General features: G+C 44.6%; 1 protein-coding gene across 5 annotated transcripts in view; it reads right to left on the bottom strand.

The window, feature by feature from the left end:
• Nucleotides 1-14,039, bottom strand: part of st3gal4 (ST3 beta-galactoside alpha-2,3-sialyltransferase 4) — a 189,949-nt gene extending 175,910 nt beyond the window's left edge. For 3 of the 5 annotated variants that reach the window (XM_041174379.1, XM_041174376.1, XM_041174380.1), the window contains exon 1: nt 13,788-14,030. The gene's annotated coding sequence lies outside the window, so the exon portion shown is untranslated. Of the gene's footprint in view, nt 1-12,116; nt 12,131-13,787 lie in introns of those variants that run through there. The other 2 variants (XM_041174381.1, XM_041174378.1) reach the window with 2 other exon arrangements.
• Between the last annotated feature and the right edge of the window lie 1,407 nt (nt 14,040-15,446).

Genomic DNA, 15,446 nt, shown 5'->3' with positions numbered 1-15,446 from the left:
TCACCGATATCCAGAATGGAAAACTGATTAGTGAGTGGGACCTCTGGGGACTCCTGCACTACCTGCCCATTTCTCTTGGACTGCCTGCTCATTCCCTATCTGCCTGCTTGCCCCTAACTTGTAGTGTGACCACCTTCCTGAACATGCTATTAAACATAGTTCTCTGCCTCACGGGTGCACCTCAGACTCCAGCCACTGTTCAAGCTCTGAAACGCGGAGCTCCAGCTTCTGCAGCCGGTGACACTTCCTACACATGGGCTCGTCCGGATCACAAGAAGTGTCCATGACTCATGTGCCACAGGACAGGCCATTCTGCTTGGCTAAGCTGTCCTGCCATGCCAATGACTTCTGGATTCACCTGACACATCTGTCTCTGAACTTGAGTAACAGTTCACTGATGCTCCATGCCAACTCCACATCTATGTCAACATTATACATTATGGGATCCCTGACTTTAACTCTGGACTCACTCCTATTGTCTCCTCTCTATTCCCCCGTCTACAACCAGATTTTTATGTACCCTAATAATTGCTGAAGGAATGCGTAACTTGAGTTTTCTCTATGTTCCACTCATATGTGCATTTTGACTACTATTATAGACCTGAGGTCATCACTTCAATTTACACTTTTTCCCTCCCCTTTATTACTTTTCTCCTCACCCCTCTCATGTCATTATTTCTCCTTTCATTTCTCTCCTCACAAGCATTCTCCCCATCCCAATCCTTAAGTTACCTTCGACACTCCTACATTCAACTCCCTTTTAGATAAACCTACAGCTTCCTTTGGCATCCTCTGAAGCAACCCTAACCTACTCTCACCATTGACCTTCCAGTCAGCCAGCACACTGGGGACTAATCTTGCTAATCTCCTTCCCATAAAACTCACCCCTCCCAGCGCTGACACTCAATACTGCCAGTGGATCAGCTCTCACCAACCCTCTCCATATAACCGTCCAGAATGTCCATTCGCTTCTGAACAAGACCCTTGCCATCTCTGTGCTCATTGTGAATGACTGCATGAACATCATGGCCTTGACAGAAATCTTCCACCACTGGCCCAAGACAACTGTGGTGATGGCAATGGTGTGGCTTTCATCACCAAATCAATGGCCAGTCCCCTTATTCCTCTGGTACTTGCCCCTCCTCTGAGCAACTCAACTTGTTCACCCCTCTCGATTTTCCTTTAAGATCTGTGACCTCTACTGTTCATCCAAGTACTGTAAAAATATTTCACCGAGATATTTCTTTCTCAGCCTCTGCAACCAGAGGGTGGTGACAGTCTGGAACACGCTGCCTGGGAGGGTGGTGGAGGCAGGTTGCCTCACATCCTTTAAAAAGTACCTGGATGAGCACTTGACACATCATAACATTCAAGGCTATGGGCCAAGTGCTGGTAAATGGAATTAGCTAGGTAGGTCAGGTGTTTCTCACGTGTCGGTGCAGACTCGATGGGCCAAAGGGCGTCTTCTGCACTGTGATTCAGTGAAGGTGCTCTCTCTCTCCAGGAACTGTTCCCTCCCCTTCAAATTTGCCATCATCTTCCCTCTCCTTAAATAACTTTACAAACATCCTTGCAAGTGACCACTCTATCACCAACCTTCCTTTCCCTCCCAAGGTTCTGGAATGTGTGGTTCCCTCCCCCCTAATTCTGCGCCCACCTTTCTCAAAATTCCGTGTTCAAATCCCTCCAATCAGTTTTCTGCCACAGAACTCTTAGCAGAAAGGAAAAGGAAAGCAAAAAAAAAATTGCATTTGTACAGCACCTGTCACAATCTCAGGATGTCCCAAAGCACTTTACTAACAAGTATAGTCACTGTTGAAATGTAGCAGCTATTTTGATCAAAGCAAGCCCCAACAAACAGTAACGTCTGAGTAATCTAGTTCTTTTTAATATATAGCGGTGTTGATTGAGGGATAAACATTGGACAGGTCAGGAGGAAGAACTTGAGTATTCTTCTGGAAATAGTGCAATGGGATCTTTTACCATTGTTTAATGAGCCAAATTCAACATGCCCACAGAGGGAGGGTGGGGGGGGTTGGGTGCGGAGGTGCCACGTAAAATAGGGCAGGCACTCACCCCACTATCTTCCCGATACCCGAGCAAACCCCCATAGCTTGGAGTGGTGGCCAGGCACCAAAATTGGCAGCCCACCCGCCATATTTCAAATTTCAATGAGGCTGATTACCAAGATTCAAAGGGTTTTGAACAAACAAAAATAAATTTTACAAGGTCAAAAAGATAAAACAATTTACAATATTTATCTTATAGCCTAACATTCAAGGTTAATATAGCATACACATGAATTAACAGGAAAATTGCGATTGAATACACCTCACTGCACACTAATTGACAAATGCAACCAAGACACAGTCCACGGATTTCTCAACAACCCACCCAGACATCAGTAAACAGTGAGTCAACCAACCTCATGAAAAACTCTCTCTCTCGGATTTCCATCTTTACCTTCGAAGATCTCACCCTGGAATTCTCTCCACAAGTCAATCCAAATTGGGTGGCATCAATGACAGCCCACATAGCAGGGTTTCAATCTTGTCTCTTGAGATTCTGTTTCCCTGGATTCCTGAATCCACACTCAAGCGCCAACTCAAGAACAACTTCAGCTCTTTGGCCACACCAAGCAAAATACTACTGCTCCAAAGTGGGCAACTTCACCCCAACAGTGCACAGCATGAAGTCACCAACCTTCTGCTGCCCTCCAATTGTCAGGGCTTATCCAGAATGCTCTTCACTTAGTCTGCTAATTGTAGCCCTTTTTCTGCTGCTCTCTTTTTAAAACTTAGCTGGGACTTCTTCCTCTCCCTGTTCCCTGCCTGAGACTCTTCTCATCAACACACAGATTTCATGCTATTTTTCTTTATGCGCAGACATGCTAGGCCCAATGAACTTAAAATGCTGAATTGCACGTACAGCCCGCTCCCAGACTGTGCATGCACAGAAATTCCAAGGTCTGTCAGGATTTCAAGTTCCGGGCCACCCGCTCTCCAACAAGTTTGACTTTCATAACATTATCCATCTGAGCAGACCTCAAGAGCCAAGGTGAAATAAAAGATATAAATATGTACTACAGCTTTCTCTATAATAAACAAATACTCCCATTTATAAAAGCCCATTCAAAACTTTAAAAGCCACTTACGTACTTAATCCCTTATCAAAATGCACAAACTTGTATTCATAACCCCACATCAAGGATAACCAATCCTTTAATTAGCTCTTTGAGATGCCAATCAAACTGAATTTACAGCCCCTCTTGCTAGGATAATTGTAGGTTATGGAAAGCAACCAGGCATTCATAATGACATAATGATTACCCTTGGGGTAAAGTCAACAAACAGCTATTGTAACTGATAGAACAATATTTTTTAATTCTCACTGACACAGGCAGACTGTGTATTTTTTATTTTTAAAGGGTTGTGAATTTATAGAACTTGACGGCTTGACTGTTCTACATATCTTATCTGCCCTTTATATGTATTTATGGCTCCTCCATAAAACTGAGACACTCACACTGTGGGATAAAGCCCTTGCTCCAGCAAAAACGGTGTCTGTTTGAACTCAGCACTGAGTTCAAATGACCCTGCTAAGTTCAGGTTTCTCATTTGTGAGATACACCCCACTCTCCCTTTTCCCTGGCTGACAAAATTAAGATCAGTTGGAAATGAGGGCAGGACTTCCAGATCTGAGTCCTGTCTGCCATTTGTAAAGATCCACAGATCTCCACGAATCCACAAAGCCCAGGTCCCATGTCTCAGCTCTACAAAGGACTGCACCCCTTCACCATTCTCAATAAACACCCATTGGCTTTCAGTAGCCCAGTAAAACAACTGAAATCTTAATGAAAATTATTATATCTTCCTGACAGATGATATTATTGGAATATAAAGTTTTAGAATGAGAGGTATAATGGGAATATTTGCATTTTAAATAGGCCAGAGTAGTTTGAATTCAAAAGAGGTGGTGAAATGTTACACCTTGCCAGGAGAAGTTAAGAAACAGTGTGTTTGTTTTTCCCAAAGATTACTGGTAAAATTAGAACACTATAGATTTTTATTAGAGAGGTAAAGTCCAAAGACAGTGAAACAATGGGAATTTACATTCAAAGGGGAAAATATATATAAAGGAGAGAAGGCTGTGTGTAAGGGCAGACATTTTAAGATCTAACACAAGCGTGAAAAGCCTCCAGCATCTAAGCCTCAAGTTGCTGTCTTCAAGGAACTGAGAAAAACGCAATTTGAATTCGACTGTTCAGGGTATCATGTTACTTTGCCTGGGTCTTTTAAAATCTGTGTCTTAATGTTGTCTTAACGGAGGTGTGACTGGGAGTTAGATTAATTAGGGGAGCTCGGGTTATCATAGTATTAAGTTATAAACCTATGTATGTACTTAAAATCATTTCTTCTATTAATAAAATATTTTTTAGAAAACTAAATTAAACAAGACTCAGTATCTTGCTACTACTGAATTCAAGGCACGCATCTCAAAATAAATATACAAATTGTAAAACAGTTGTGACAGTTGTTAAGTTTCCCTTTAAGGTTTGAGCAGCTCAGCATTTACCATCAGCTGTGCCATAACATTATCCCTGACTTTAAACCCACTACCGCCTCACCTCCCACATTTCCTCAGCAATCTTCTCCCAGCCATACATCACAGTGGACACCCTCTGAGTACAAACTAATCCTTGATCCCTATTCCCTTTCCTTCACAATCAGCTCCTTCCAGCCACCTCACCAATGTCCCTCAAACGTTTTGGTGAACCATATGCAAGCACTTCAAGCTTTTCCACAAGAGACCTTTCTTCAACCCCTGCTCTTTCTTTTTCTCTTCCTTCCCTTGTTTAGCATCCACTCTGATCTTTCCTGAACTCTGTGTACAATTCAAATTTTGGTGTTTCTCCCAAGTCCCCAATCCCAACTTCTCTTTCTCATCCATTCTCCCAACTGCAATCATCCCAGCCTACCCTGTTTCTCTGAAACCTTTCACCCCCTTCCGCCTCTAAATATACTAATCGCCACTCTCCTCTCTACAACTCCAGTTACTGAAAACACAGCTCATGGCACTAGTTCCTACCCTTAATGCCACCTGTCACAATGTCCCAGAAGTATTGAACTCCTTGCCAGTGTCCACTTGCCCTTCCTTCTACAATCCACGGAATTTAAAATTCAAGCTTGATGTTGCCCACTGTTGTTGAATTGTTCTGCATTCAATCTCATTTTCTCACCGGTCCCTGTGTCCTGCATCATGCCTCATCCTTCACCACTGGCTCCTCAATATTGCAAGAGAAAATCATTTCAGTGACTTCAATGAATTGCTCTCTCCTGTCTGTTTGGTCCACAATAGGGCTGTAGAAATTTTACATCAAGACCCTCACTCAATTTTACTATCAGAGCTTCCAAAGCACAATATCATTGAATCATATAGCAGAGAAAGAGGCCATGCCAGCTCTCTAACACATCTATCAGGCATTCAATTAGCCCCCTACTCTTCTGCTCTTTCCCTAGAGCCCTGCAAAACTTCCCTTTTTAAAAAGATACCCAATTCCCTTTTGATAGATTATAACTATTGCCGGGTGAAAAAAAATCATCCCCCACCACCGCCCCCCCCCCCCCAAAACCTTGCTTTTTTGTAAATTATTTTACATCTGTGTCCTCTGGTTATACTCCAGCCAGTGGAAACAATTTAACCTTGTCTATGCTGCAAAACTCTTCAGAATTTTCAACATTTTTGTTAAATTTTCCCTGAACTCACTCTACCCTGAGGAGAATGATCCTAGCTTTTCCGCTCATAACATGTAGGTGGAGGCCAGTAATCCTTGTCTAATTCTGGTAAGTTTTTTCTGCACCCGCTGTAAGGCCTTGTCATTCTTTCCAAAGTACTTTGTGAGCCACCCAGAGTGGCTCACAATATCTTTGTTGATGTCCAACCAGTGATTCAACAAGATTTACTATAAACATTCCAGCTTGTTTTGTCACTCTATGGGCAGCATTTAGTGGATGGTAGAGTTCCCAGCCCCACCATAGAACCATAGAACAATACAGCACAGAAGCAGGCCATTCGGCCCTTCTAGTCTGTGCCGAAACATTATTCCGCTAGTCCCATTGACCTGCACCCAGTCCATAACCTTCCAGACCTCTCCCATCTATGTATCTATCCAAGTTATTATTAAAACTTAAGAGTGAGCCCACATTTACCATGTCAGATGGCAGCTTGTTCCACACTCTCACCACTCTCTGAGTGAAGTTCCCCCTAATGTTCCCCCTTCACCCTAAAGCCATGTCCTCTTGTGCTTTTTTCTCCTAATCCAAGTGGAAAGAGCCTACTCACATTTACTCTGTCTATACCCCTCATAATTTTATAAACTTCTATCAAATCACCACTGAAGTAGTCGATGAGGATCTCACCCGTGCTCCCAATAGCTGCCCAGCAGCCAATTACTGCTCTGAGGAACGGCCATCTGGGAAGGAAAGCCCACCTCCCAGGGCTGCTGGGCATCTGATTGGCTGGCAGCTCCCTGGCTCCAACCAGCGACACTGGGAGCAGTGGCCACTGCCGAGACAGTATCCAGTCCTGGACACAGAGGAGTGGGATGCAAAATGAGTACTTGGGGTTGGGGGAGTGCTCTCAGTTAGCCAGAATCAGAAGGATGGGGACTGGCTGGTGAGGAGCGGGATCGAAGGGGATGGGGTTTGGGGCGGGGGGGAGCCCCGATCACAGAGGGGGGGCCCCATGAAGGAAACAGCACCCACCTCCCCGCCACACCACTTTCCTACCCAATGTCCAAGCAGGCTGTCCTGTGGCCAGGGTAGGAAGTAGCAGGAAAGTCAGGAAAGTCAGCAACTGAATATTATGTGCCTCCACCCTCTACCTGCAAACTCATCGACGGTCATAACATTCCACACTATGGTTCTATTTATATAACAAATAATTCAAAGCATTTTGCATAAACAAATTCTTCTCCACCTGCCCAAGCAACGTGAAAACAAAACCTTGGTGTTGCAAGTAGTAACAATCAAGTTTGTTGCATTGATTTATCCTCATGCCTTTATCTGACTTCAGTTTTGCTAGGGCTCCTTGATGCCACACTCAGTCAAATGCTGCCTTGATATCAAGGGCAGTCACTCTCACCTCATTTCTTGAATTCAGTAATTTTGTCCACGTTTGGACAAAGGTTGTAATGAGGTCCGGAGCTGAGCGGCCCTGGTGAAACCCAAACTGAGTGTCAGTGAGCAGGTTATTGTTGTACAAGTGCCCTTTGATAGCACTGTCAACGACACCTTCCATCACTTTGTCGGTGACTGAGGAGACTGAAGGGCAGTAATTGACTGGGTTGGATTTATGCTTTTTCTAGACGGGATATATCTGGGCAATTTTCCACATTATTGGTTGGATGCCAGTGTTGTAGCTGTACTGGAGCAGCTTGGCAAGGGGTGCAGCAAATTCTGGAGCACAAGACTTCGGTACAATTTCCAGATGTTGTCCATAGCCATTGCTGCATCCAGTGACTTCAGTCAAAGTGAATCGATTTGGTTGAAGACTGCCTACTGGGGACCTCAAGAAGAGGTCATGATGGATCACCTACTTGGTAGATCTGTCTGAAGATGGTTGCACGTGCTTCAGCTGTGTCCCTTGCATGATGTGCTGGGCTTTCCCATCATTGAGGATGGGGATATTTGTGCAACCTCCTCCTCCAGGGAGTTGTTTAATTATCCACCACCATCCACAGCTGGATATGGCAGAACTGCACAGCTTAGATCTTATCTGTTGGCTCTGGGATCACTTACCTCTGTCCATCGCATGCTGGTTCTGCTGTTTGGCATGCAAATAGTCTGGTGTTGTAGCTTCACCAGGTTGGCACCTCATTATTAAGTTTACTTGATGTTGCTCTTCATTAAACCAGGTAGAGCAGTGGATATTTTGGGCCATGAGGTTATAGATTGTGGTTGAATGCAATTCCACTGCTGCCAATGGCCCAAAGCACTTCATGGAAGCCCAGGTGTGAGTTGCAAGATATGTTCTAAATCTATTCAATCTAGCATGGTGATAATGCCACACAACACGATGGAGGGTACCTCAATGTGAAGACGGGACTTCACCTCAAGGGCCATGCAATTGTCACTCTTACCAACACTATTATGGACAGATGCCTCTGTGATAGGTAAATTGATGAGGATGAGGCCACCCGCTATGTCCTTCCAGACTCAGCCAGCTCAGTCCATAGTGGTATTACTGAGACACTTTTGAATACCCTTACCCAGAGTACATTCTGGCCCCTTGTCATCCACAGCGCTTCTTCCAAGTGATGTTCAACATGGAGGAGTATTGATTCATCAGCTGAGGGAGGGCAGGAGGTCATATCAGCAGGAAGTTTCCTTGCCCACTTTTGACCTGATGCCATGAGACTTCAGGGGATCTGGAATCAATGTTGAGGACTTCCAGGGAAGTTTCGCCAACTGTATACCACTGTGCCCCCATCTCTGCTGGGTCTGTCCTGTCGGTGATACCCAGGGATGGAATGGCAATGGTACTGTGTGACATAGTCAACTCACTGAATCATAACCCATAGATAATGTCAGGCACTTGCTTGATGAGGCTGTGAGACAGCTCTCCCAATTTTTACACAAGCCCCCAGATGTTAGTAAGGACTTTGCAGGGTCAACAGGGCTGCGTTTGCTGTTGTTATTTCCTGTACCTAGGTCAATGCCATTGGTCCAACCGGTTTAATTCCTTTTTGACTTTGTAGGGGTTTGATACAACTGAGTGGCTTGCTAGGCCATTTCAGGGAGCATTTAAGAGCCAACCACAATGCTGCAGGTCTGGAGTCACGTGTAGGCCAGACCAGATAAGGATGGCAGGTTTCCATTCATGAATGCTACTTTTACAACAATCAGTGATAGTTACATTGTCACCGTTACTAGGTTTAGCTTTTAATTCCAGATTTACTAATTAATTGAAATCAGGAATTCACAATAGCCCCTAAGACTGCTAGCAAAACAGGAACTTCTACAGGAAATTCAATCAGAGATCCAATTATAACCCTTCATTGTTTTGAGAACCCAAACGGGTCAAACTTTAGCTTCTCAATAGGCAAAGCTGTCCATTAATGTCAGGTTCAATGGCATCAGAAATTACATCAGGTTTTTCTGATCTAATGCTTACGCTGACAGAACATTGTCCCTGATACACTGGTCGGCAGCATTCCGTTTGGATCCGAGAGGGAGAAGAAAGATTCACGCACTAAGGTTTTAAATTTAAGAAATGGAAACTTTGAAGATGTAAGACTGGGCTGAACATTCATGAGTTAAACCAAACTAATGGGTAAACCCACAAACTAATTGGAAGTACTCAGACAAGCATGTGGTTTGGCAGGCAACATGTACATTTCTCAAAAAATCATTGCATACGAACCCAACTATGGTGAATAAATGAAGCACGCATGAAGATTGCAAGTCCAGTGAGAGTGCTGGAAAGAATGCAAAACTGCACAAAGGGAATGTTAAAAAACAACTTGCAAGTGATATGACAGCTAACAGCAATAGTTTTTAGAATTTATTAGAAGGAAGGAGAATGTGGACCCATTCAAAATAGACATAGGCAAGACAATGAGGAATGGATCCTGGTGGATTTAATTCAAATAGAACAATGGGATGGAATGTTGGCCTTTCTCTCAAGGGGATTGGAATGCAGAGGTCAGAGACTGATACTTCATTTATACAAACCCTTGGTTAGACCCTATCTAGTGTTCAGTTTCGGCACTTCAAGAAAGTGAACACAAACTATCATTGCCTGTGTGGACACCTCAGGTCCACTCTCTCTCTCTCTCTCTCTCCAGCCTCCCACCTTGCCCTCTGCAACTTGGATCTCATCCAAATATATACCCAAAGCCCAAAGTGCTTTGCAATCATATAAGGCCATTAGGCATAGGAGTAGCAGTAGGCCATTCAGCCCATCAGGTATCCTCCTCCAGGGAAGCGGTGGCAAAGTGGTATTGTCACTGGGTTGGTATTCCAGGGGCCCAAGGTATTGAATTCCACCATGGCAGATGGGGGAATTTGAATTCAATAAAACGAGTTCTAGAATTGAAAGTCTAATGATGACCATCAAACTGTGGCCAATTGTTGTAAAAACCCATGTGGTTCGCTAATGCCCTTTAGGGAAGGAAATCTGCCATCCTTACCTGGTATGGCCTACATGTGACTCTGGACCAGGTAAGGGATGTGGTTGACTCTTAAATGCCCTAAGGCAGTTAGGAATGGGCAATAAATGCTGGCTTAGTCAATGCCACCCACATCCCAAGAACAAATTTTTAAAAATTCAATATCATGGCTGATCTGATAATTCTCAATTCTACTTATCTGCCTTTCCCCCCAATAACTTAAAAATCTGTCTATCTCAGCCTTGAATATACTTAATGACCCAGCCTCTACAGCCCTCTGTGGTAAAGAATTCCACAGGTTGGCTACCAGAGAAGAAATCCCTCCTCATCTGTTTTAAGTGGGCACCCCCTTACTCTGAGATTATGCCCTCTGGTCCAAGACCTTCCCACAGGGGGAAACAACCTCTCATCTACCCTGTCAAGCCCCCAAAGAATCTTATACGTTTCAATAAAAGTCGCATCTCATTCTTCTAAACTCCAGTGAGTACAGGCCCAACCGACTCAACCTGTCCTCATAAGGAAATCCCTCCATCCCTAGTGAACCTTCTCAAGACTGCCTCCAATGCCAGTATATCTTCCCGTAGATAAGGGGACCAAAACCATTTACAGTATTCTAGGTGTGGTCTAACAAGTACCTTGTACAGTTTTAACAAGACTTCCCTATTTTCATACTCCATTCCCTTTGAAATAAAGGCCCACATTCCATTTTTCTTACCTATTACCTGCTGAACATGTATGCCAGCTTTTTGGGATTCATGCACAAGGACCCCCAAATCCCTGTGTGCTTCTGCACTCTCACTCCTGTGAGAAGGCCAGCAACAAATAATGTCAGTCACATCTGACAAAATAAGGTCACCTTGCCAGGGAACAGACAACTCCCTTTCTGGTCACATTCAAGAAATAACAAACATACCTCAGGATGTAGACAACAACAGTGTGTCAGCTGCCAATATACAAGGTACATCCACCTTAGTTCAAACATGGACAAAAGAGCTGAACTCCTGAGGTGAGATGAGAGTGACTGCACTTGGCATCAAGGCTGCATTTGACCCAGTGTGGCATCAAGGAGCCCTAGCAAAACAGGAATCAATGGGAATCAGGGGGAAAACTCTCCACTGGTTGGAGTCACACCTAGCACAAAGGAAGATGGTTGTGGTTGTTGGAGCTCAGTCATCTCCAGGACATCACTGCTGGAGTTCCTCAGCGTAGTGTCCTCAGCCCAACCATCTTCAGCTGCTTCATCAATGACCTTTTCTCCATCATAAAGGTCAGAACTGGGGATGTTCACTGATGATTGCACAATGTTCAGCAACATTCGTGACTCCTCAGATACTGAAGCAGTCCACGTCCAAATGCAGCAAGACCTGGACAATATCCAGTCTTGGGCTGACAAGTGGCAAGTAACATTCACGCCACACAAGTGTCAGGCAATGACCATCTCCAACATGAGAGAATCCAACCATCACCCCTTGATGTTCAATGGCATTACCATCACTGAATACCCCACTATCAACATTCTGGGGGCTACCATTGACCAGAAACTTAAACTGGACTAGCTATATAAATACTGCAGATACAAGAGCAGGTCAGAGGCTAGGAATCATGCAACAAGTCAGTCACCTCCTGACTCCCCAAAGCCTGTCCACCATTTACAAGGCACAAGTCAAGAGTGTGATGGAATACTCCCCACTTGCCAGGATGAGTGCAGCTCTGACAACTCTCAAGAAGCTTGACACCATCCAGGACAAAGCAGCCTGCTTGATTGGCACCACATCCACAAACATTCATTCACTCCCTCCACTACCAACATACAGGAGCAGCAGTGCACACCATCTACAAGATGCACGGCAGGAACTCACCAAGGTTTCTTCATCAGCACCTTCCAAACCCACAACCACTACCATCTAGAAGGACAAGGGCAGCAGATAGATGTGAACTCCACCACCTGGAAGTTCCCCTCCAAGTCACTCACCATCCTGACTTTAAAATATATCACCATTCCTTCATTGTCACTGATTCAAAATCCTGGAACTCCCTCCCCAACAGCACTGTGGGTGTAGCTTCACCACGTGGGCTGCAGCGGTTCAAGAAGGCAGCTCACCACCGTTTTCTCAAGATCAATTTAGGATGGGCAATAAATGCTGGCCCAGTCAGCAAAGCCCACATCCCATGGATGAATAAAAATAAACTCTCAAAGCACAACATACCCAAAACATCAACTTTTTTCTAACTATGGGGTTCTTAATCGTTCATAGCTCATTTTCTGTTTATTGTTTCTTCATCAACAAAGTCTGTCCATTTAATGTGTTCCATCTTAGGGGCAGCTGCTAATCTAAGTCTCACAAATGATTCATGAGCCACTTTACTAGGGGGAGTGCCTGAGATGATTTCCCCTGATTTCCTTGTGGTTATCATCTCTCGAGTACCTGCTACATAATTTATATCTCGGAGCTATGCAGAACTGCATTAGTTGTGTGGAACAGGTTCTACTCAGCACTTTAAAATGTCTGCTCCAAGCTTACAGCAACTTCTGCAGTTTGTTTACTGTTCCCCAAGTCCACAGGCTTATAAAATCCAGCACCATGAGCATCAATAGCAAACAGATTCACATAATCAAACATAGAACAGTTGAACACTACCATCCCTTCTCTTGGATGGGCTGCAAGCAAGATTAAAGATCCCCAACTGATCTTTACAATGGGGGCACAGCATTGGCATTGCAGGGGGTAGCAAAGCCACCAGCACCCACAGGAGGCAAGTAGCCCAACACCAGCCAAGTATTCAGAGCCTGATCTCCAGTTTCCCTCGCAGGGCCTGAGCTAGTGGTCCCCATACACAAAACTTGTTGAATGTCAACCTCAGTGCTCAGAGACCATGTCCTTGGCGCTAGTCACCCGTGAGGGCTGAACCTTTCACCAAGGCAATTCACTCCAGGAAGCCATGATCAGCAATCATATGCGGGGGAGGCTGGGCAGCCTTGGATCTCTGGCCCGGAGGGTGCGACATGAAAACGATAGCTCCTTAATTTCACCTAACACGGCGAAATCAGCAAATTCCTATTGCTAGGCAAGAATCGACCCTCCGACTCCTCGGTGGCAATGGCCCCATCACCACTGCGTTAATCTGCTAAAGCGGGGAGGGGGGTAGAGAGAGGAGGAGGCTGCTCTGTTTGCTGTTTAATTTAAATTTGAACCTTAAAATGCCCCCAAAATTCATTCCCTTACAAGGGGTGAACCATACACACCCAAAATGGATTGGTCTCATCGCTTAACGCCAGCAAGGACCCTCTCTCTGGCTCCCACGCTGCAAAGGGAAGCGGGCAGGCAAGAGGTGATGCTTTGGGAGGTTTAAACATGAACACGAGCGGCCATGAGTTAGGACAGACGGTGTCGGAGCCGGTATCTAGGAATCCAGACACAAGCCGCGCAACCCGAAATGAGCCATTGCCAACGGAAAAGTGCCTCAATTCCCAGCGGGAAAAACAAAGGCAACGGATTTGGTCAAATGAACGATTAAATTATTCTACAACAGCGAGAGGGGGGGTGGAAAGAGGGAGGGAGGGAAGGTTGGGAACTGAATAGATTTCAGGAAGCACAAACTAAAGCCATTGACCCACCTTTATCCATGAAGCAAGCCTGGACCCCGGGATCTCTCTCCACTCTCTTCATTCACTGAGCCTAGCCCAGCACATCCCCTCCACACACACACAAAGCCCTACACACCGCAATATCCCGGAGGAGGGGGGGGGGGGGGGGCAGAAACACAACAAAGACTGGATTCAAATAAAGGACCCCCAGCCAGAGAGACAGGGAGTAATGAAGGGTTTACTCCCACACCCAGCCTGAACCCTCTCAGCTCTCCACGAGAGAGCGACTGAGACTCACAAAGTGCATTAGCCTATCTGCCTGCCCCAGCTCTCAATCTGATGTTTTGCTCATCAATTAACTATAATTGCGTTTTACATCACATCTCACGCGCCCAGGGATACATTGCATATAACCCCATAGTATAGATCTTCACCTAAATATGTATATATATCACACACACAATCTACTTTATTTCAATCCCTATTTATAAATATAAAAACAAAAAAACTGCGGATGCTGGAAATCCAAAACAAAAACAGAATTACCTGGAAAAACTCAGCAGGTCTGGCAGCATCGGCGGAGAAGAAAAGAGTTGACGTTTCGAGTCCTCATGACCCTTCGACAGAACTTGAGTTCGAGTCCAAGAAAGAGTTGAAATATAAGCTGGTTTAAGGTGTTTGGAGGGGGGGGGGGGGGGGGGGAGAGAGAAGGGGCGGGGTGGTGTGGTTGTAGGTACAAACAAGCAGTGATAGAAGCAGATCATCAAAAGATGTCAACAACAATAGAACAAAAGAACACATAGGTGTTAAAAACAAAAACAGAATTACCTGGAAAAACTCAGCAGGTCTGGCAGCATCGGCGGAGAAGAAAAGAGTTGACGTTTCGAGTCCTCATGACCCTTCGACAGAACTTGCGTTCGAGTCCAAGAAAGAGTTGAAATATCATATTTCAACTCTTTCTTGGACTCGAATGCAAGTTCTGTCGAAGGGTCATGAGGACTCGAAATGTCAACTCTTTTCTTCTCCGCCGATGCTGCCAGACCTGCTGAGTTTTTCCAGGTAATTCTGTTTTTGTTTTGGATTTCCAGCATCCGCAGTTTTTTTGTTTTTTGTTTTTATTACATAGGTGTTAAAGTTGGCGATATTATCTAAACAAATGTGCTAATTAAGAATGGATGGTACTGCACTCAAGGTATAGCTCTAGTGGGGGTGGGGAGAGCATAAAAGATTTTAAGATATTTAAAAATAATGGAAATAGGTGGGAAAAGAAAAATCTATACACCTTACACACACCCCACACACCTTAAACCAGCTTATATTTCAACTCTTTCTTGGACTCGAACTCAAGTTCTGTCGAAGAGTCATGAGGACTCGAAACGTCAACTCTTTTCTTCTCCGCCGATGCTGCCAGACCTGCTGAGTTTTTCCAGGTAATTCTGTTTTTGTTTTGGATTTCCAGCATCCGCAGTTTTTTTGTTTTTTGTTTTTATTACATAGGTGTTAAAGTTGGCGATATTATCTAAACAAATGTGCTAATTAAGAATGGATGGTACTGCACTCAAGGTATAGCTCTAGTGGGGGTGGGGAGAGCATAAAAGATTTTAAGATATTTAAAAATAATGGAAATAGGTGGGAAAAGAAAAATCTATACACCTTACACACACCCCACACACCTTAAACCAGCTTATA

The sequence above is a fragment of the Carcharodon carcharias genome, chromosome 25 (genome assembly GCF_017639515.1).
Source record: "Carcharodon carcharias isolate sCarCar2 chromosome 25, sCarCar2.pri, whole genome shotgun sequence".
NCBI lineage: Eukaryota > Metazoa > Chordata > Chondrichthyes > Lamniformes > Lamnidae > Carcharodon > Carcharodon carcharias.
Note: the sequence above shows the minus strand (reverse complement) of the source record. Positions and strands in the feature narration are given on the sequence as shown.